The sequence below is a fragment of the Arvicanthis niloticus genome, chromosome 13 (genome assembly GCF_011762505.2).
Source record: "Arvicanthis niloticus isolate mArvNil1 chromosome 13, mArvNil1.pat.X, whole genome shotgun sequence".
NCBI lineage: Eukaryota > Metazoa > Chordata > Mammalia > Rodentia > Muridae > Arvicanthis > Arvicanthis niloticus.
This window is the reverse complement of record NC_047670.1, coordinates 35,828,781-35,852,910: the sequence shown is the minus strand read 5'-3', so window position 1 is coordinate 35,852,910 and position 24,130 is coordinate 35,828,781.

The window sequence follows — 24,130 nt, the reverse complement described above, 5'->3', positions numbered from 1 at the left end:
ACACAGGCCAGACATTACTAACTAACCCCATCTACATAAGGTCCCTAGAACAGTCAACCTCACTGAGAGCAGGATGGGGGCTGTGAGGGGTGAGAAGGGACATGGGAGTTATCGCATGGGTATGGCGGTCCAGGTCGGACAAAAGGAGCCATGTTATAGCGGTGGTCATCTATAGTGGGAGAGGCTTTAACATCACCGACACCTGAAAGTGAGGCAAGTCAAAATTGTTTTTAGAAAGAAAATATTATGTCTGTTTTGAAGAGTTGTGAAAAATTAAGAGACCGTGTTCATCGGGGCTTAACCTTCTCAGACAGCACACCCACGGGCTGAAGCCATACTCCTGCCTGCCATCAGTAACTGCTGGATTTGTGGGGAGATCCTGGAATCATCTGTCTCCCAGGCAGTCAGGGGGAGTGCCTGTCTTCTTGCCTCCTTCACTGGGTGTTCGTGAGCCACCTGTGTGTGTGAAATAAGATCCCGTGTGTGAGGAAATGCTTACAAACTGTTAAAAAGGAAAAGAAAACAGGGAAGCTATTGATGGAGGTGTGACCACCACAGTTCTTCACCACCCGGGCCTTCCCTCCTCTTCTCCTTTTACACCTTGTATTTACCTCATCAATGTGTCTGTCCTCACTTTTCACTCCTTCGGGTCTCTCTCCTCTCCACCTGTCTGTGGAGTCGCCAGTGAGAACTTTACTTCTTTTCAGGATTCTAGAACCGGACACAGCACCCGCACCCTCCAGGGGGAGGGCCATTCATTTCTGCTGACATCAGCATAGTCTAAGAGACTTGAACATCCCTTTAGATAGTTTTAGCTTTGTGGAGTGGAGTCCCCTTCCAGGCCTGTTCAGCCATAAGTGTGTAACTGCCCAATCCCAGACAAACGAAGCTCTGCGGGTTAGTGGGCATCTCCCTCTGGGGGAATCGAAGAAAGGGGAGAAAGGAAACAATTCTGGGCCTCCCTGGAAGAGGAGGAGGAGGAGGAGGAGGAGGAGGAGGAGGAGGAGGAGGAGGAGGAGGAGGAGGAGGAGACGACTTTAGGACACAGGCAGCCTCATTGTATCCGATGGTTTTCATTACTCGTTTGACTACTGTGGACTTTCTCAGGCTTACTTGAGACTCTAATTCTGCAGTCTGAACTGGGGGTGCAGGGAGGAATAAAACACCTGCCCAGTGGGAGTAGAACTGGCTGCTGAGTTAGCTGTGGAACCTGTTTGTCCACACAACAGACGGGGGCCCAAGAAGATGGACTGGCTGGTCTGAGGTCTCTGAGGGAGTTTCTAAACTGGAACCCCAGCTCCAGAGGCCCCCAGCTGAAGGAAAGTCTGGGTTCTGGGTTGACTGAAGGAGGAGCAAGCACAGGTTCTCCTGGATAGCAGGGCGGCTACCTCTTGAACCAAGCTTGCCCTTCCGACTCCAGATCAGAGATTCCACCTCCTTGTCATCTTTCCTTTTGATTTACAGTAACTGTGCAGCGTGTTCTACAGAAGGGAGTGCTGATAAAGCCACGGAAAAGAGGAAGAGAATGTGATGAGGCGGCATGAGGCATTCTCTTACTCACCAACTATGAAGGAACAGGCTTAGTCAGATTGTCACGGATTGACAAAGGACTTTCTCCTCGGGGAAGGAAAAGAAAATGGCGGCCACAGCGCTTCCCACTTCTGTGCAGTTTGTCAGGGAGCTCAGTGCACCTCCATAGCTACAGAGTAGTTCTGGTAGGGTGTGGTGGTGGTCGTGGGGCTGGTGGTAAATCTTGTAAGATGGATGTTTTGAGGTAAGGCAGGGAGAAGTTAGATGATTGGTTAGAGCTCATTCAGCTTCTCCACAAAGTCAGACTCGTGGCCTCAGGCGGGTCTCTGACACCTTCCTGCCTGTAGCAGATGTCCTAAGTCCAGGAAGCCAGCAAGCCAGCAAGCCCAGGCTCAAGTAAAGAGGAGGCAGCTTTTGGCCACACCCAAGAGCAGTTTTTGGTCTGGCGTTCCTGGCAACTTGCAGTACCTCATTATGCCCACACCTCTTAAAGATGAAAGCTGATAGAGGAGATGGCAGGTCCTCTAGGGCTGGCCTCACGTGTGGTTTGGGGGCACACAGAGGACTTCTTTCTAAAAATAGCTTGCTCCCATTTCCTGCTGTAGAAGGTTTACTCTGTTGGATTGGGGCTTTATAGTCCCCATAGTTCTGATTGTAAAATTCAGTGCCACTATGTGTGGAATATTCCCAGGCTCTACCCATTCTGGTATCCTGTCTTGGCATTTATTTATAGCCTTCTCCAAATCCAAAAAAAGGATTTGACATTATCTCATATTTATTTCTCACATAACGGGAAACAATCACTCTGGCAAATTCTGAGAGTTGCTAGAAAGAACTTGGACTCTGCCTTGGACATGTCACTTTCTATACAAATACTCCAGTAGCTTCTGCCCCGCTGCACTTGAAAAGGAATCCAAACCTGGCATCTTTCCAGGCCCTGTCTGCTTAGATTCTAGTCCGGCTCATCGCTCTCACCGAGCACATCTTGTTCTCTGCCTCCTTCTACCTCACAGTGTCTATTAGTTCATTTTTGTTGCTGTGACAAAAGGCCCTAACCAAACTTACAGAAGAATTTATTTCAGCTTATATTTTCAGAGTGGTCAGCGTCCACCATGGCAGGAACAGGAAGCTGAGAGAGCAAACTGGTAACCCGAGGCTATGAGTTTTCAAAGCCTGACCCCATGTGATATAATTCTTCCAGTAAGGTCCCACACCCTAAATGTTCTACAACTCCCTCAAAACAGCAGCACCAATTTGGAACCAATCTTCAAATACATGAGCCTATGGGGGACATCGATCACTCAAACCACCACACCACACCACACCACACCACACCACACCACACCACACCACACCAACCAATGTACCAAGCTCTTCGCTTCTGCAGAGACTTCCCACAAGCTGCCCTGTGAGTAGAAATGCCCCTCCTCTCCTGGGTCATCTCTAACCTTTAGGGTTTGGTTTGAAATGACACCATTTGTCACCCTGACCAAGTTCTTTCTTGTATTTCACAAAACTCTCTTTTTTTCCCCCTTCTTATAGATTGAGTGTGTATGTGTGTGTGTGCATGTGTGTGCATGCACATACGTGTGTACATGTGTGCATGCATGAATGTTTTGATTCTCATTATTTGCAAATTCTATATTTATGGCTTTATCTCCGCCCTAAAAATTTGTCACTCTGAATCAATACATCAAGCACTTTTAAGGTCCTGTAAGAGCTGGCCCAGAACAGAGAAACACTTGCATCACCCTACAAATGTATTCCTGACTAAATCCAGCAGGTAGCACTCTGCCTTCTTGGTCCTGCTTTTGCTTTGTCACACTTAACCCAGCAACCTTTCACAGTCAACTTGGTGTCCTATTTCCCTTTGTCTTGCCTTTTGTTGTGGGTTTCGTTGCATGCTTCAAATGGCCCCCACATTCAGTGCCAAAATGTTTCTATGTCCAGGAAGGCTATGCTTACACCTGGGAGGAAAAATGAGGGTATTAGGTATGACTTATTTAAGCATGAGTTATGCCGCTGTTGGCCATGAGTTCAATGTCAGAGAATAATTAGAATGTGTAAAATAAGGTCTCCTCAAACATTAACACACATGAAATAAGCTCATGTGTTGGTTGGCCAGTGAAACTAGAGGCTCACGGGAGCCCAACCTGCTGCTTCTCCTAGAAGCGATGGCTTATTAGTTGCTAATTCAGTTCTGTGATAATGTCACAGACTATAACAGCTGCAAATAATGGGAATAGCCTGTGTTTTTATTCATCTTCTTAGGGCTAAGATAGCACATACCACAATTTAAAGGCCTATAGTTTGTCCCCTGGTCATCCTGGGGGCGAGATATCTGAAATTATAAGGTACCCCTAGGGACAGGCTTCCTCCATAGGTTTAAAGAAAAATTCATCCTTGATTCTGGCCAGTTTGCTGACAATGCATGTGCAATATTTTAAATGAAAATGACCCCCATAGGCTCAGAGGAAGTGGCACTATTAGAAGGTATGGTCTTGTTGGGGGAAGTATGTCACTGGGGGTGACACACTTTAAACTTTGAGGTTTCAAATGCTCAAGCCAGGTCCAGTGTCACTCTCTCTTTTGCTGCCTGCCAATCCAGATGTGCCACACAGATGTCTGTCTGTGCACTTCCATGGTGATAATAGACTGAACAGCTGAACCTGTAAGCCAGTTCCAGTTAAATGTCCTTCATAAGAGTTGATATGGTCATGGTTTCTGTTAACAGCAATAAAACCCTAAGACACTGTGATACTGGCTAGCTGGCAGCCTTGTCTTTGTCTTGGTTATCAGTTGCCATCTGGCCCATGTTGACTTTGTGGTCTCCTCTCCCCTCATGTCTTAGTTTATTTTTCTGTTGCCGTGGTAAGTACTCTGACAAAAGCAATTTAGAGGCAAAAGAGATTATTTTAGCTCACAGTTTAAGGTTCAGTCCATCATGAGAGGGTAGTCAAGGCAGCAGGAGCTTGAGGCAATTGGTTGTGTTACTTCTTCAGTCAGAACAGAGCAATGGAATGCAAGAACATGAGTGTTCAGCTTGCTGTCTCCAGTCTTGCACAGCCCAAGAGCATAGGGCATGGTGCCACCCACAGTTACTAGGTCTTCCCACTTCATTTAACTTGATGATGCTTCATAGATAAGCCCAGAGGCCCACTTCACAGGTAATTCTAGTGCCTGTCAAGTTGACAATTACCACTAGCCATTACCTTTATAAGGACACAAGTCACATTGGAGCCCAATCTACTCTTTGCAATATAGCTTATCTTAACTAAATACATCTGAAAAGACCCTACTTTCAAATATGTTTACCTTCTGAATTTCTCTAAAAGACTTGGATGGCAGGAGGTAGGGTGCAGGGGAAGAAGCCATCAGTGAATTCAGTAAAATTCAAGCACATGTACATATTGTTTATTCATTAACTTTTTTTCCTGTCTGGTTAAATTGTAAGACCCATAAGGCAAGGCTTTCTTACTCATCTTTTAATGTCCAGTGCCCAGGCCAGTCTGATCTATGGTACAGGCTCACCCAGTATTTATGTGAAGAATGAATGAGTTTCAAATCTTAGAATGGCCAAGGCCAGTGAATCTCCAGGATTAAGCTCTCAGAAATCCTAGGTTCCTGGTCATCACTTACTTAGTAGGTCAAGCAAGAAGATGCTAAATGGGTAGGCTTACTGCCTCAAGCCTTCCCAACTCTACTTTAACCTTACTAGGCATATATCCATAAGATAAATGTTCTCTTTCTATGGGGAGATGGTTCAGTGGTTAAGAGCACTTGCTGCTCTTCCAGAAGTCTGGAGTTTCATTTTTAGCATGCATGTCAAGTGACTCATAGCTGCCTCTAACTCCAGGTCCAGGATACTCTAACAAGCCTTTTCTGCCCTCCCTTGGCACACACACAAGTGTGTTCACATCCACACACACACACATACACATATATATAAAAGATTTAAGAGTGAGGAAACACCATGAGTCCAGACCCTTATTTTATACATAAAGAAGTAGGTCCAGAGCCGTGAAGGAGTCTGCCTGTGGTCACCACCTTTTGGGGTAGAGGCAAGGCTGAGGCTGGTGTATTTGGAGCCTCACATGAGAACCTTTGCCTCTGTTCCCCTCCTGCCAAGACATCCAATGGGAGGAGGCTTTGGAATTTGCCCTTTCTAGGACCCTGTTCTTCTATCCAGAGCAACTTCTGAGAGAAGCAATGGAGTCTGTGGCATGTGCCCCTTCCCCATAGCTCCTAAGGGCCTTTTGTGCCAAATTATGTGGACATTCCACAGGCCTGTTTTAGACAGATCTGTCTGCCAACAGGTCACAAGTCTTTGCATTCCCCTCTGAGCTGAGATACACTGGCCTTTCTGCTTGTAAGCACACCCTTTACTTTCTTGGAAGCTGAAGCCAAGCATGGGAGGGTAGGCTCAGAGGCTCTGGATGAAAGGGGTGGGGTGAACTGTCAGAGGAAGGGGTCTGTTTTGCAGACCTGGCTAGAGAAAAAAAAAAACTATGCTGATTATCTCCCAGGCCAGCTGCAGAAACAAAGGCCTCAGCTCAGCAGCAGATTATAAATAGCCCAGAGTCCACTCCCAGCCACTTGAAAACAGGGAGATTTTTCCTGTGTTAGAGGAACAGGGCTTTAAGCTATGCTAGCTCTTTCCACAAGCCCCACCCCTAAAGGGCTGTGATTTATGTCTTAGCACCATTGCTGGGATCAAGGATCACACTGCCCCGATAAACAATGATTAATTCATTGCCAAGTTCAAAAAAGAAAAAAAAGAAAAAAGAAAAAAGAAAAAGGCATTCCTTTGGAAGCCTCTCTTTCATTTGGCACAGACACTGACCCATGAGACCAACAGGGCAATTTCTCTGCAAGCTCATGGCCCTGGCTTTTACTGGGCCCTCTCTGGGACTGGATACCCAGGGATGGGGAGAGGCAGGAGCAGGGTGTTTGGAGGTGACAGTTGCTAATGTGGGAAGTAAGGGAGCCCAGAGAGATGGGAAAGAGCAGACATGATCTTGGCTGTGTGCTGGGGTGCTCTGGAAGGAACTGATCCAGTTTTGAGGATGGTAGTTTTACCTTCACTCTAGAGGCCAGCCACCCCACAACTGAAGAAAATGAAGTATCAGGTTTCAGTGGGAACATCCTTGACCGCCCCCCCCCCCCCACACACACCCATGAGCTCACTCACTGGGACCCAAAGCACTTTTTACATCCCTCCCTTATCTGACCTTCTGAGTAACTGTTGTGTTTTTCTACAAAGATGTGCCCACTTGTTATTTAAAAAGCTTAAAATTTTCAGAAAGAAAAAAAAAAAAAGACATAAAATCCCAAGGCTCTGAGACAGTCATGTTTGCACAAACATCTTTTCTTATTGTACATACAGATGGATTTAATTATATGTAAAATGATGGCCTTGGGGAGAGGTAGATGGAACTCGGGCCCTGGAGAGGTAGCTCAGGTGGTTGAGTGATTCCCTAGTATGTATGAAGCCCTGACATCGTACAAACTGCCTGTGGTGGTGCATAATTACATTCTAGCACTCAGGAGCGTCAGAAGTTCAAGGTCACCTTTGTCTACAAAGCAAATTTGCTCTGTCACCAAAGCAGAATGTATGTCAGCCTGAGATACACGAGTCCCCATCTAAAAGAGGATCGGGGAATGGGTATGGAGCTTTCATCAAGGGACAGGAGTGAAGAAGGCTTCAATCAGGGACTAGTTCCACGAATGTGGACAGCGTTGGGAAAGTCAGCAAGGACTCCCGAAGAGCATTGCCCAAGAGCACCGGACAAAAGCTGTGACTGCTTGTGGGGCTGAAGGGCGAGCGATGGAAGCAGAGCTTGCTGGGAACTGTAGCCTTAGAGGAGACATAGCCAGCCCTTGGTGAGCCAGCAGAGACAGTACCAGAGGAATAACCGCCGCCCTCACCTCCCAATCTTCCCACACCCCAACTACTGATGCCTCCTACTGGCCAACCCAGTGGGCAGAGAGTTAGAGTGTGGCAGCCAGCATCTCAGTAGGGTGGGCAGGAGAGGCAAGCATAAAGCATCTATCGTGCCCACTGTGATCTTGCATTTATTTTCCAGTGGCAAATCAATTTGTCATTTATTTTCCAGTGGCCCATGTCTAACGCATGAATAAGCATCAACAGTGTCTCTCGGTCGATACGCAGCCAACTCCGCATCGGGGCGTAGGCAAAGCTATGCTACAGATCTGTACATTTAAAAAGTCCTTGTGCACAGAAGTTACGTTTATTTTCACTTCTCTTTGACACAGTCTAGAAACCGAGGCTCAGAGCTAGAGATTTGCCTCACTCACATAGAAGTGATGTGACTTCTCGAATCTCTTTTCTTTTTCTTGCCAAACTCGAAGTGCTTTTTGAATCGAAATAGGAAAGAGTAATGAACTCTTTAGTTTTGAAAACAAAAACAAAGCTTTTCTTCTCCTGAAAGTCCCCTCACCCACATGGTTCTGAAAGGAGAGAACAAGTGAGGGATGACACTAGGGACAAGAGTACCTCAGGTCAGAAGACAGAGTCTGGGAAAAGCCAGGGTCATAGCGTAAGGGACTGTCCTATGAAGGGAAGAAGCCATCAAGGACACTGGGAGAGAACGAAATGAAGGATGTGGAGATCAGAAGTGGGGGCGAGGGGAGAAGAGAGGCCAGGGGAACATCATTCCACCATTACACTATTACAGTGGCTTCATAGTCACTGTCTCAAAAGTTGGGAACTTCTCTAGAGGTCCTCTGTGGAGAAAGGGCCTCCAGAAAGGGAGAAGAAAGGCTTGGATGGTCTCAGAGCTGTGAAAGACTCAGATGGAAGGTGGCAGGAGACAAATGGTGCCTGTGCTTCTCAGGCAGGTAGGACCTGGGACCAGATAGGTCCAACCAATGCAAGCTTCTTTCTTGCTGGAAAATCTGGGAGCCCAGGACAAAATGCTTTGTTCGATTTTTGATATTCAACAAATATTTACTGAGGTGTGGGCACACACAAACTTCAACAAGATGGTTTTCCCGTTTTCCAAGAACTCAGAAACTGCCATGTGCTGGAAGTCACGTGACTGGTGGGTGACGGCTTCCGGGAATTGCTTGGAATTTTGTCTCTTTGGCTGGGACAACCTTGTGTCCTCTGCACTCCTGTAATACTGAAGCTAATATGTTCCTCCCTCGTCTGTGTCCCACAGTGCCCTTCCCACGCCTCTCCCAGACACAATCCCATGGCATAGAGCAAGAGTTTTAGAGGCTGATGGGCTTCCTTCCCATCGCCCCTCTGCTCCTTTCTAACCAGGTGTCTTTCCACCTCCTCACCTGAAGAATGAGAGCACACTGCCTCCTTGGGGGCACTGTGACAATGGAGTCTATATATGCGTTGCCACTTGGTAAAGAGCAGGGACTGTTGGACCATGTCACACAAGAGTGAATGTGTGTCTCTTACCACTTACAGAGTAGTCTGGAACCATCAACATCCAAAAGGTAAGGCCTACAGTGGAACACACTGGATGAGGAGGAAGGGTTGGGTCAGCCTGAGGAAAGAGTACAGCAGATACACACCCTCGACCCAGGAGCGAGACATGTGCTAGACAAGAGGCGGGAGGAGAGAAGGGGCTGTTGGAATACACTTCTGGAACATTCTAATGGTGGGGCTACAGACAAGCTGCTGGCCTCTCTAGACTTCAGTTGACATGGTAAAGATAAGGATACACAGGCCTCTTCTCCCAGAGATACTGGGGAGGCTCTCCAGGGTGAGATCAGAAGCGCTTCAAGTCTACCCAGAAGCCAGCGGCTGCTGACTTTACCATTCTTTCTGCTGCCTGCAGCAGCCGATTTGGCTGAGTTCCTTTCCACAAGGTGAGCTATTTTGGAGCTTCACAATCTAGGATTTCCTGGATCTGGAGCCTGGGCCACACAGGGGGCTGTCCTCCAGTGCATGCAGAGCCGGCTGTGCTGATCCCAGAGCCCTGCAGAGTGCCCATCTGCTGGGTCTGCCAAGGCTAGAGCAATGAGGGAGAAGCCAGGGAAAGTGTCCTGGTGTCTGAGCTGGATGCCAGCCTGGGCACTCATTCGCTGCTTGCCATGCTGCCTCCATGGGCGTCACCAGGCTGGCCTTTTCCTTAGAATAGCCATGGCCTTTGGCCTAGGTTGTCATGGAGACAGTCTTCCTCAGAGGCCTTGCGGACAGTCTCTGGCGTCAGCATGTTCTTGACAGGGAGTCCTTCCTACTTAATACAGAGTCCTCGCCACTTGACAGGGAGTCCTCCCCACTTCCCCAGCTGACTTACTCCTCCTAAAAGACAGCCTCTCACTTTCATTCATTCATTCATTCATTCTGAAGATAAACAAATATGGGGTGCCTCCTATAGGTCACATCCCCTGTCAGGTGACCAGATACAAAAGTCCCTGCACCGTGGAGACAATATTCTAGTGGGGAAGATAGACGACAGGTAAGAAATATATATAACACAAGGACAATAATATAGAAGTGACATTTGAGCAGAGGCCTGATTACCAGGTGAGCAGCCATGTGGGTGTCTGGGAAAAGAATCTTCTGAGTGGGATGACAGCGGTGTGGAAACCTCACATCTGAAGGGACTGCAAAGTCTGAGAAGCATAAGGCAGCCGGAGGGTCGCGTGCAGGGAATGAGGCCGTGTTGGGATGAGGTTTTGACACCCAGAGTTCTGAACAAAGCCAAAGAGGCTGCGAGTTATTCAAAGATGTCAAGCCTGGGAAGAGGGTGGCACATTCCACCGGAGAGTTTTAAGGGGTGCTAGGTAGAGGGGTGAGGGAGCAGGGTGTTGGGAGCAGGGTGCTTAGACAGAGCTTGTTGCTGTCATCCAGGACAGATGAGAACGGCTTGGAAGCAGGGGGGTAAGTGGGTAGAACAGGCAGTAGGCTTGACAGACACAGGCTGTAGAACCTCTCACCACTAGGCGAGAAGTGTGTGTAAGACAATGCAGTTTCTCTCCGGGCAGTGATGGTGCACACCTTTAATCCTAGCACTTGGGAGACAGAGGCAGGTGGATTTCTGAGTTTGAGGCCAGCCTGGTCTACAGAGTGAGTTCCAGGACATCCAGGGCTACCCAGAGAAACTCTGTCTCAAAAAACAAAAACAAAAACAGAAAAATAGAAAATGCAGTTTCTCAAAGATAACTCTAAGACTTTTGAAGCCCAATCAAGTGAGGATGCTTCCTCCTGGGATGAAGAGGAAAAAGGAGGGGAAGGCATTTGGATAAGATTGAGAACTAGGAGCTGGCAAGAGGGTTCAGCAGTAAAGGTGCCACCATCAAGCTTAACGACCTAAGTTTGATCCCTAGGACCCACGTGTTCTGTGGAGATCAGAAGACTTCTTTTGGAAGTTGGCTCTCCCCTTCAATTTGTGCTGTGATGTGTGCAAACTCTCAACATAACAACCAATACAGTAAATTCTTTAAAAACAACAGCGACAAAACCTCTGTTTTGACCATGGTAAAGGAGCTAAGTGAGAAAATGCCACACTGTACATCATAAGTATCCACAATTCTGCATTCATTAAAAAAAATTAAAAGGTTAAAGAAGATAGAAATGCCCACATCTGAATGAAATACTCTGCTTTTAGATTTATTTTATTTTATGTGCACGTGTGTTTTACCTGGATATATGTATGTGTACCACGTGTGTACCTGGTACCTGTGGAGGCCAAAAGATCCACAGTATCAGATCCTATGGGAAAAAAACTGGAGTTACAGACAGCTGTGAATAATATTGGGAACTGAATCCTCTGAAAGAGCAGCAAGTGTTCGTAACCGCTGAGCCATCTCACCAGCCTCCCTGTATTGCTGTTTGACCCTAAGAATTCTCATAATGGAAATCCAAAATGCCACATACAATCCTTTTACCCTTGAAGACATTCCCTGACCTGGCAAAGAGATGCTGCAGGTGCTTAGACCTGAGGATCCTATGTTGGAGAGACTAGGAACCCACTGAGTGGAGCTTAAAACCAGAGGACTTGTGTGGCTGACCAAAGGGAGAAACAACCACAGAATATCCAGAGAAATCAGATGCTGCTTTTCTGCTACCCAGATGTCTCTCTCTTTCTCTCTCTCTCTCTCTCTCTCTCTCTCTCTCTCTCTCTCTCTCCTCTCTCTCTCTGTCTCTGTCTCTCTCTCTCTCCTTTTATTTTATTGATTTTTGTGAGTTTTAAATCATGCACCCCAGTCCTGCTCATCTCCCCATCCCGTCATATTCAGCGTTTGCCCTTGCAACCTCCACCACAAAATAAAACACACACACCACCACCACCACCACCAACAACAACAACAACAACAAAGCCTAGACAACCTCTCATTGTGGAAGCTGTAGTGTGTCCGTGTGTCCCACAGTATACCCCTCTGTCCATACATCTTCACCTGCAAATGTTCATTGCAATGAGTCATGGTCTTGTTCAAGATCTCTGGCTTCTGTGACACCATCTGTAACTGGAGTTTGTTACTTTGTGGGTTCTTATTTTTCCCATACTTTATCCCCCACCCCAGTTTCACTCCCTATCACTAGATAGGAAAGAAAGAATGGTAGATGACAAGGGAGGGAGGGAGGGAGGGAGGGAGGGAGGGAGGGAGAGAGAGAGAGAGAGAGAGAGAGAGAGAGAGAGAGAGAGAGAGAGAGAGAGAGAGAGAGAGACCTGAATCTAATTTATTTCTTCTTTTTTCTTCTTTGACCACGGCTACTAACAAACAACAATCTCTCAGACAACCAACTACCAACCCTACCTAGCAGGGATCTAGCATTTATATACCATCTGAAAAGTTCCCAGAATTCCAAACATCACACAATTGTAGGAACCATCTGCAGCTGGCAAAAGTACATCTCCACTAGAGTGCAAGGCAAATCACAGACAGCTGCTGTGGACAGGCTGAAGCAGCTCCATATCCTATACCTGGGATTAAAACAAAACACATCCTTATAATATTTCTGTGTTTTTTTTTTTTTTAAAGAAACCAAAATTCCAAAATTGTTACTATACTATACTCCGGGACCAGATGTGAGTATTAGATCCTCATTCAGACTCCTCCCAGTTATCCTGTTGTTGCCCTGTGTCACGGAGATCCTGCATCTTTGGAACAGCAGGAATGGCCATTTCTTGCATCTCAATCACTCACCGATAGATGATATAGATTTGAAGGTGGACCGATTCAGAGCACTGGAGCTGAGCCTGAGTGGTAGTTGAGCATGTCAACCCGACAGCTCTCCCTTGGTTATACCACCAGAGTGAGCTGCTCCGTGCAGCTAGGCCACCCAATGCCACCCACAACCATTCCTCTAGAGCCAGCTCCACTGTGCTACCCAGTCAAGGTGTGGGCTGCACTGGTCTTTCCTTTGTAAAAGTACCATTGTAAAATGGTGAAGTACCATTTTATAATCCTACCTTGCCTACAATGTGCAGTGACTAAATTGAGTAGTGAGTATTTCTATCACATTTTACCTTTTCTTAAATTTTCAATTTTTATGAATGCAGAATGGTGCATATTTATGGGGGCACAGTGTGACATTTTCTCATTTAGTACAGTGCAACAAGAAAGACAGCAGCTGGCCAGGCACCTTCCGCTGTGTGAAAACTCCCCAGTGGTTTGCACAAGGCTGAGGCCAGTGGACACTTTGATCGAATTAGTTTAGTAAGAGAGGGAAGCACATTGGAGGGTATGGGGGAGAACGTGGCAGGAAAGAGGTGTGGGGTTGGGACTGAGCCAATCTCTGGGGAGGATGTGTTAGGAAGAAGAAGTAGAGCAGAGGTGGGTGTGGGCTTAAGGGGACGTTTCCGACTTTTGCTCAAGATAGGAGATATTCCTGCATGCTTGTGTGCTGAGAGAAATGAGCCTGGAGAGAGGAAAACTGAGATGAAGCTAAAGAAAGTCTACACCTGTATTCTCCCTGTAAGCTATGCTCTCCACCCATCCGCCTCCGGGACCAGATGTGAGGGACCCACCAAAACCCCATACCTTAACTCAATCTTTTGTAGAACACAGGGCTCTCTCTTTACCTAACAACACGGATGCAAGAACCTCACCAGGACTCTCTCCTCTCTGGGTTTGAGCTCAGAAATCTATTCTTCCCAGAGCCTGAATTGCATCGGCTTCAAGGACTGGCAGGCATGTTTACACACACACACACACACACACACACACACACACACACACACACACACACAGTCACTGAATCTGTCTTGTTCTTTGTGCTTCCCAGCTTAGTGGAGATGACAAGACAGAGAGGTCATTTGATAAACATTTTATGAATGATGGGAACCACCATCTCCACAGCGGGGTCATCGGTTTTACTTCAAGCAGTTTACTTACCTTGAGTGTGATTTCACATTGTCCCTGTGTCCAAATTACTCCCGTTTTTTGAGGCAAAACCAGTGAGGCTTAAGGAGGTTAGACAACTTGTCCATGCTTGTGTGTCTTAAGGCTGAAACACAGGCAGCCTGTTTCTTACCAAACACATTACCAGTGGTATGTGGCAGCTGAAGGAACAGAGTCCACTCTGGGTACCAACAGAGCCAGTGGAGGGTAACCAGTGCTTTGACAGTGGTGGCCCACTTTAGAGCATGTGATGCTTTACTTTGATCAGTACTTAGAATTGCCCAGGACGTGGGCTTCTAGGTGTGTCGTGAAGGGCTTTTCCAGAGAGGATAAGCTGAGAGCTTTAAGACCCACCCTTAACGTGGGAGCCATCACCTCGTGGGCTGGGGTCTAAAGGGAGTAAGATGAATAATGAGAGGCAAGCACCAGCTGTCAGTGTGCCGGAGTTTCTCTGCTGCTCTCAGGGACCTAGCAATTACTTGCTGAGTCACCATCTGCCATCACCTGCCCCGCTGCCAGGTGCACCAGGTGTGTGAGGAGAACAGCCACTGCCACCTCAGGTCTCCCTATGCCCTCCATGTTCCTCCTCTCTGTTCCCTCTGCCCCCTCCTCTCTGTGTACCTCATTACTATGCACTCATGCTCCCTGTCTGTCAGTCTCCATGTCCACTTGTCTTTGTCTATCCTTCCTCCAGGTTCTCACTTCTTTCCCCTCTCCCAGTAAACCTCTTTGACACCAGATCTGTTGTGTGACATGATTTTTGAGGAGGGTATAGCGTTCACCTCTTCTGCTTCCTGATGGCAGACACGGTGTGGCCAGCTGCCTCACTCTCTCCTGACACCACAGCCGGAGCGGGCCCCCGCTGCCACACTTTTCCTGACACAGAACTGAAACAAATCCTTCTCTCTTTTATTTTGTTAGGGTGGATTTGGTTTTGTTTGTTCATTTATGTTTATGTGTTTGTTGCCACAGTGCGCAGTGTTGGGGGCGGTGAGTGGAAACAGCAAGCAACGCAGACTAGAAGTTTGAGTGGGACACAGACATTGAAAAAGGTGGCAAGATGAAACCATGGGCAAACAGACCAGGGTGGGTACCACCATCAGGACACACCCAGGACTGGTTCCCTTTCACTATCCAATAGAAGTGTAATGCTTGCAGAAGGAAGACCCAGCTGAGAATGCACACTGTTTTGTAGGCAACAGAATGGCCTGCCAGAGCACAGTGGTGACTGCTCAGTCTGCCAGGCTCCAGTCGATAGGGCTACGGTCTGGATTTGGTTACGGAGCTAGAGTGTCGAACCAGAGACAGCAGCATTCCAGAGCCCAGCACAGTCCATCACCCTGCAGCTGGCTGGGGTCTGTCCAAGGTCTATCAGGATCCAAGTTCACTTCAGAACAGCAGTGTCCAGGGACCAAAGACCAGAGGGAGTTGGATGGTGTCAGGGAAGGGAGCAGAGGCCAAGTTCTGTGTTTCTACAGACAAAGAAAGAAAGCAGGCTGAGAGATGGGGGCAGCATGTGACACCTGGGCCACAGGCCTGGGCAGCAGCCGCTGTAATGGCAAGGATAATGGCTCTCTTTGTCTTGCTTGTAAATTCTCCGGAAAAAAAAGAAAGGATTCCAGGGCCTGCTTGTCTTGTTTGCACAATGCTGGCTGCCTGAGGCCCCACTGTGAGGGCCAACCATGGATGGCATTTGGGGAGCACTGAGGCCCCTTCACTGTCTTGTTCCCCCTAGACAGGCAGAAGCTGGAAATCAGCATGGTGAGCCAGAGAGTCTGCAGGGGGTTAAGAGATGAGTCTGAGGCTGCACAGAGAGGGAACTGTGTGTGTGCTCTGAAAGATCAAAGACCTTGAAGCTCTGAATTAGGGTCTCCAGCTTCTCCCAGCATTTGCCTGACTCCATTCTTGCCTTCTGCGCGCCTTTGCCTTGCATGCAGAACCAGCTTTGGAACCCAAAGGCTGGCACTACCACTTACAATTACTAGTCATCCAGTGTTGCTAGGCCTCAGTTTCCCCATCTTCAAATGGGTGTCATAGCCCTTGCTTCTTAAGATTGCCAAGGGGAACAAATGAAGAAAAATGTCTACAGTATACTTAGCAGGTTACAGCCCCCAGAAGAGGAGGATCGAGCAGCGGGCTGTCCAGCCTGGGCTTGAATTCCAGGAAGACCAAGGAGCTCACTCCCTGTACTCCATTCCCAACAGAGTGCAAAGCAGCACCTTACCCCCTCGTGGCATGAAGCAGGACATGAAGAAGAGACAGACGTGTCAAACATTGGCTACATGCTAGTGATACCAAAAGCCATTCAGAGTAATTCAGTGTCTTGGCCAAGACCACATACAGGATGTGACCAGAATTTCTATCTGAGTCTATCCAGTTCTCTGCACTACATGTGTGCACTCCCTGAACCCTTTAGTGCTTCCTCTTCTCAAGGGAAGAAGTCCCTAGATTTCAGGGGACATGATGCTGTGTTCCTCATACTACCCTGGCCCTTTAATTCTTCACTTTGTCATTCATTATCTGCCTTGAAAAAAAATATCCTTCAGAGTCAGCACCCTGCTGTCTCCTGACCCGTGCAGAAGAAGGATGTCCTGTCTTTTAGTAAAGGCTTGTATGTTAAGAGCTTGCTTGCCCTCAGATGGGCTTTGGGAGAATGGCTGACTTGGGAGGACTCTAACACCATCGACGGATCATCCACGGATGGATTGCAGTTGGATGACATTACTGGAAAATGGTGAAAGCTTGTGGAAGTGGGACCTGAATGGAGGAAGTAAACCACTGGAGATGTGACCTTTAACATACCTTGTGCCTTCATCCGCCTCTCTCCTCTCCTCTCCTGTGACAAAATCCAGCTTCCATACAGGAGGTTGTCTCACTACAGACCTCAAAGCAATGGAGCCAGTCTGCCATGGACATGATGAGAAAAAGTCAGTCTTCTCCCCTTGAAGCTGTTTGCCTCGAGAATGTTGTCACTGAGATAGAGTAACTAACATACGGTTTCATGGTTAAGTTGAAAAGCCCTAGGATGCTGGGGTACCGGGGACCCACTGTCATTCCGCTGGTACTCCTCACACTCAGTCTGTTTGGCCCCTGAGAATGAGGTGCAGACTCTGCTCTGGGAACCACAGAAGAGTCATTGCAGATCTGCACTGCAGATAACCGAACCCTTCCCAACTAGTTTAAGCAAGTCAAGCCTACTGCACACTTGTTGATTCACAGACTCATCCCCAGTCAGGTCTAGAAACAACACAGCCATGAATAATTTCCAGACTACCCTCATCAGGTTCTCATCCTAGAGACACTACTGCCATGTTACTGGTTCCCATCCTAGAGACACCACTGCCATGTTACTGATGCTGGTGTGGAACTCTGTTTCTGTGACCTGCTGCCATGGGAATGTGAGCCTCTCATACTGGGTACTTTCTTCTCTACTCAAGCCTCTTTCAACTAGGCCTCCATGATGCATTCAGGAGTCAAGGGAGTTAACACACAAGGAACCAGCCATCAGAGTTCCACCGGTCTCCTGGAATCCTGTCCTTGCACAGGTGTCCCCTACACCCATCCATGTAGCCAGGTGGATGTTGTGGAATTGACATCATGACACTTCCAAAACTCCATCATGAAAGACATTGCAGCTTCCACCTTTGCCTCTTGCTCTAGGGGAAACCAGCTACCTTGGGTTCTTATGTTATCTCTGTTTCAAAGGGCAGCAATGTCATCCAAAGAATGGATAGCCAGGGCTGGAGAGATGGCTCAGTGGTTAAGAGCACCGACTGTTCTTCCAGAGGACTCAGGTTCAATTCCCAGCACCCACATAATAGCTCATGATCATCTATGAATTCAGCTCCAGGGGATCTAGTGCCCTCTTCTTGCTTCTATAGACACTGCATGTATTTAGTACATAGACATACATGCAAGCAAAATGCCCACACACATAAAATAATAAATAGGTAGATAGATGATAGATAAATACTTTTTAAAAAGCATAAATGGATTTTAGATGGTAGATAAGTAAATACTGTTTTAAAAAGTAAAAATGGCCTTTGGGTGCCACGGGATTTGTTACAGTGTCTCACTTCCATCCCTTGATGTCTTTCAGCAAAATCCTACTAGCTACCTACCTCAGTCCTATCCAGCGTAGAATGGGCTAGCATAAGTGCGTTCATGTGGGCTATCCTGAAGGCTGGTCACCCGTGCACTTTTCTTGCTCACTTACTCTATGGGAAACCAGTTGCCATGTCATAAAGATATTTAAACCGAACTTTGAAGAGAGCTACACAGCACAGAGCTAAGGCCTTCTGCCAACCACCACAGAAACAAATCAGGCCAGTGATGGTACCATCTTGAATTTGGATTCTGAAGCTCCAAACCAAGCCTTCAAATAGTAAAACCATAGCCACCTCCTGGCTGGGACTTACTGAGTCAGAGTCACCCAGGGATGCTGTCCTAGGATGCTTTATCCACGAAACCTACATGAGCTAACAAAATTAAGTAATGCTTAATATTTCTTCCTTAAGTTTTAGAAGAATTTGTTACAGGATGTGCTGTTTGGGTTCTTGTTATTATTGTTGCTGTTGTTTGGGTTTTGTTTTGTTTCGTTTGTCAATTTGACACAGCTGGAGCTAACCAGTAAGAAGAATATCAACTGAGCAATTGCCTCTGTGACATTGGTCTGCAGGCAGGTCTATGAGGCATTTTCTTGATTAACAGATGGCACAAGTCCTGGGCAGGTGATCTGCGATGACCTAAGAGAGCAGGCCTGAGCAACGACGCACCGGAAGCCAGTGAGCAGCCTCCTCTGTGGCTTCTGCTTCAGTTCCTGCCTTGAGGTCCTGCCCTGACTTCCCTCAATGATCAACTGTGGCTGGGAGTTGCAAGATGAAATGAACCCTCTAATCTCCAGGTTGCTTTTGGTTAACGTGTTTTATGCCAGCAATAGAAAGCAAACTAGGACACAGCACTCGCTAGCTAACACATCAAGACCTTGAAAAAGAAGTCTGGTCTATATTTACCTGGTCTTCAGTCGGGGGGACTTTGAACTCTGTCTAGCTCCTGGTTAGCATTCTTTAAATGCGTCATTATTTTTATCCTCCCTCCCTCTGTGCCAGATGTCAGAAGCTGTCACCTCAGCAATCTGGGGAGTCTGGGAAATGGGGGGAAAAGTGATGATTTCATTTAATCCTCCAGCACCCCTGTGACTGCATGCATTAACACCCTCGCTTCACATATGATGAGAAGTTGAGTCATGTTTTTCCATTTCCCAGGCTATCAGACTCCAGGCCACCACCCAGTGCACCCAGATATTGCTGAGGGAGGCTCCTTGATTCATGAGTTGTCATGTCCAGACTACGTGAGGTTGGCATGTATAGACTGGAAGGATGAACAGAGGCAGGAAGGGAGAGCAGCCGGGAGCTGTGCTGAGTCCTGTGGGGCCAAGAAACAGAGCTTTTGACTGCAGCTTTCCTCTTTCTTCACTGACACCCCTTTGAGGCAGAGATGTTGCAATAAGCCAGGCTAGCTCAGTTTGATGGGAAGAATTCCAAGTCCATAATTTCTTGTCAAGGCTTTTGAATGTTGTTTTTGTTTTATTTGGGGGGTTGGTTTTTTTGGGGGGGAGGGTTCTTGGAGAAGTTGAAACTGTCTGGATGTTACCAGTCTTCCTCCAAGGAAGTCCCTAGGGCTCCCTCATAGCTGGGCTGCAGACTTGACCTCTTTCTTTACCTCTTTAAGCTATCATCAGCTCTAGTTTGGGGAATTTGACGTCTTCAACTAGAGCTACAATAGAACACTACAGTAGAATATAGTATATCCTCACACACTTCACTCTGTGTCTGTGTGTGTGTGTGTGTGTGTGTGTGTGTGTGTGTGTGTGCATATGCATGTGTGTGCGCGCATGTGTGTAAAAGCCAGAGCTGGATATCAATTGCTTCTACTTTATTTTTTGAGGTGGGGTCTCTTCTTGAACCTTGAACTCACCAATTTGACGGGGCTAGCTGGTCAGAGGGCTTCAGGGATATGGCTGTTTCCACTTCCAAAATTGCTGGGGTTATGGGCGCACACTGCCATGCACTTTGCCAATTGCGACATTTCCCCAGCCCTTTCTTGAATCAGTACTGAAGAACCTTTTGTTGAAAGGTGTTCCTTGCTGGTTGCTCTTCAGGATAGCAAAAGAATAAACAATAAACCGTGTATGAGATGTAGTAGACTCACCTGGGCCCAAATTCAGATAAAATTGCATCACTAACATGGCCAGGGACAAGTCTTCCCTGCGTCTCAGCTTTGTTGTCTGAATACTAAAACCATATCTAGGGAGAGCTATTTGGTTAAAGTCACCAAAATCTAAAATGCAGGCACCTTTCCACTACTGAGACACTCCCCTGAAGAAACATAGTCAGGGATGCTCAAACTTCAAAGCACCAGGAGGTGGGTTCCTGATAACATTGTTTTATGTCGACAGTGTGTGAGTGTTCACCCACCAGGAGGCATGGCATGCATGAGCCGACCTGATCACAGCTGCCAAAAGGAGCAAAGTTGAATTGAGCAAACGTCCCAACAGCTATCCACCACACCACCTGCCGTGTCACCTTCTCCCCAGTCACCTATCTCCTTTGGTGTCCGTGAGCAGGTTTTCTCACTGAGATCCCTACACCAACCTGGAAACCAGATTCTGGGAGGGGCCATGGGATCACAGAGGGTTCCTATGCTATAGGAGAGATGGTTTTCTGCACTTTCTAATACCCACTCCCTTTATAGAAAAGAGCCTAGCCCAGGCCTCTCCTCTCTACCATCCTGTATCTTTTCTCCCAGGGATGTTCTGACTCCAGTTCTCCTCAGCACTCTCACCATTGTAACAGACTTCACTAAGATTCCTCCATCTGTCTGTTTTCTTGCAATCTGTTCTCCTGACTGAGGCCGGAACAATCTCCCAAGGCCTGACCTTAACTCCTGGTAGCGGCAGAGGAGAATGGTGCTAACGAAGCCTCTCACACTGCAGCCCAGCCTTTATCTGCTGCTGATCCTTGCTGAGAAGAGACTCTGCTCCAGCTGCCTCTGCTTAGGCTGTTCTGTATCTACCTGTGAGGTTCTCCCTTCCCCACACTGTGTCTGCTCTGGGACTTTCTCTCCAGCCCTACCTGTCTTCTCAGGAGCAACGTTTAGGGAAACCTTCTCTGTCACACAGTCTTTCCTGAAATCTTCCCAACTAGCCACCTCAAAATCTCACCATTCCCAGGACCGATCTCTACCACCAGGGGAGGGACATTTGATCTCCCTCCACCAACCCCAAGTCCCCTTGAGACCTGGCATTTCATAGACAGCAGACGCTCAATAATGACTTGAAAAATGATGAATGAGTTCGGCACAGCAATGGATTATTACAGGATTAATTTCTGAGGAAGTGAATGAACCGCCCAGATTCATGAAGGAATGATTAAATTTGACCTTGGAGTCTGTGGTCACTGGAAATCTTATTGCAAGCAGATAATCACAAGGCCCAGAGTACGAAGCTCTTCCAAGTACAAGCCTTCTACCTTGAAACACAGGGCTGAGAGACTTGGAAGATAGAATAGAGATCACCAAAGTCACAAAATATATTCAACTTCCCTCATTAAAAATGACAACCCACAAGGCATGGTGATGCATGCCTTTGATCCCAGCACTTGGGAGGCAGAGGGAGGTGGATCTCTTTGAGTTCAAGGCTAGCCTGGTCTACATAGTGAGTTCCAGGATAGCCAGGCAGTGTGAAGAGAGCCGGTCTCAAAAAAACAAACAATAAAAAAATAAAATTTTAAGTAAAAAAAAAATACAATCTAAAAAAAAATGAGACAGAACTCTGTCCCCTTGGCAAATGCATATTGATTGTCAAGAGAGGGGAAAAAAAGAGAGGCTTCAGTATTTGGGGTGGGGCTGTGGCCATATCTAATATTAAGAGAGTTTATCTGAAAATGCATGCTGACGTTGTTAATTTTCAAATGTGTGCACCCTTTGAATGAGCAATCTTGCCTTTAGTCCTAAAGAAATATTTGAAGAAAATTTAGGTGCAAGAGTCTTTTCTTTTACTGCAACATTGTTTGTAAAAATGAAAAAATGGTAACTAATATGAAAGTCCATCTGTAAGAGACTAGTAAAAGAAACTGTGCTTCGTCCGCATAGTGAAACAATCGAATTCTGCACAGCTGTTTAGAGAGAAGGAAGCCAGGCCTTCTGGGTAGACAGGACATAATACTCCCTTATCATTAGGTAGGAAAAGTGGATAAAGAATTTAATTTAATAGGTGTGCTTAATGCTTGCCTATGAATACAATAATCATGGGAGCCCACAAGCTAAGCCTCAATGGCTGTTGGAAGAATTGCTGTTTAAAATTATATACATTTAAAGAAATAAGCCAGTGAGGTAGAAGGTGCTTGTCAGACACCCTAACAGCCTGAGTTCCAACATTTGGGCCCACTTGGCAAAATGAGAGCCGAATCCCAAAGGTTCACCTCTGACTTCCACACCTGCACCATGGCACCCACATGTATGTGCGTATTCTCACACATAATGAATGAACAAATCTAATTAATTTAAAACCAAACAATTTTTCTTTCAAACAGGGTTTCTCTGTGCAGCTCTGGCTGTCCTAGAACTCTCTCTGTAGACCAGGCTAGCCTGGAACTCAGAGATCCACCTGCCTCTGACTCCCAAGTGCTGAGACTAAAGGTGTATGCCATTGCTACCTGAGTTAATTCTGTAATTAAATATTAGTAATTATGTTTATGACCAGCAATAGCCATTTGGTGGGAATGGGAGTAGGGGGCTGTGGTGGGGACTGTCGCCCATGGTAGAGCTCAGAAGACATCTGGAGGGTCCTGACTTAGGTCCCACCTCCCCTGACCTGTTTCCTCTGCTCCAGTTCAGATTCCACCCAAAGACCCAGTCCCTGGGAAAGACTGCCTCATTCCACTTTCAAAAACAATAGAAACAATGGTGTGTTTCTGTAGCTACGTCAAGAATGACCTCCAGGATAAAGCTCAGGGTCACTTGAGACCCAGTTCAAGGAAGGTGGTGTATGAAGGTCCCATAGATCAGGGACAACTGCCCAGAGCAGACCTTGAGGACTGAGTCTCTGCTTTTTGGTTTGGCCAGCTCCATTCCAAGGTCCCATGCCCGTGACTTCTGTCCCAAGCACTCATGGGCTTCCTCTACAGTAAGAAAGGATAAGGCTTAGACAGAGTACAGACACAATGAGAACAGACGAGGAGGGATAAGGACCCCATGGGACAGTAGGCAGCATGGGAAAATAACTTTTGCTGGTGATTTGCCTTGTCGTGTTTCAGATATGGAATCCGGAAGCCCTGGAGTCAGTGGCTCTGGGCAAGAACCAATGCTCCATGAGCATTGGGTTGTTCCTCTGTAAAATGCAGTGGAAATTCGCCTTCTTTTTAGGGATGCTGAGTGAAGGATGAATAACACTGGTCAGATGCTTGACTTAGTGCCTGGCCAGATACTCAGTCCTACAAAACAAATAGCTGTTGCTGTGTTATGCTGTGTGCAATTACAGTGAGATTTGTAGAAGATAGTCCTTCAGTGAGGAGGGTGACTGGTACCTCCAGGATTTACCTCAACAGGCAGAGAACCACTTGACAACAGCTAATTAGAATGTCTAGAACAGTGGCTCTCGATCTGTAGGTTGATATCAGATAGCCTGCTTATCAACCATTACGATTTATAGCAGTAGCAGCATTACAGTTATGAAGTAGTAACAAAATAATTTTATGGTTGGGGGTCACCACAACATGAAGAATTGTATTCAAGGGTCGTATCATTAGGGAAGTAGAGCACATAAGAAAAGTAACTAATGTCTTACCTAATGGGATATGTTTAAAATTAGACTGTGTTACAGAACGTGAAATAGTGAGATACTGATGTCTTTGTATTCTTAACCGTTGCCATGGTGCCCACCACACCCCACCACACCTAAGTCATTCAACAAGCACTGATCAGCCGTAATGGATAAGTAAATGAACTCTGTGGGGTATGTGATTTGATGGGGTAGTTTAATCTAGAAGAAGGAGAGGTGTTATTTAAAAAAAAAAAAAATGAAGTTAGCTCAAACACAAGGCTACCTTGCATCAAAAACTCCAGCAGGGAAAAGAGAGCCAGGCTTTGAACTGAGCAAGCTTGGTCCCAGTATCTAGTCACTTACCCTTGATAGCTTGCTCTTACTGTTTACCAAGTAAGCAGAAACCCATCTTGCATCTCACTTCCACTGTTGTCAAGTTTTAGGCCAGTC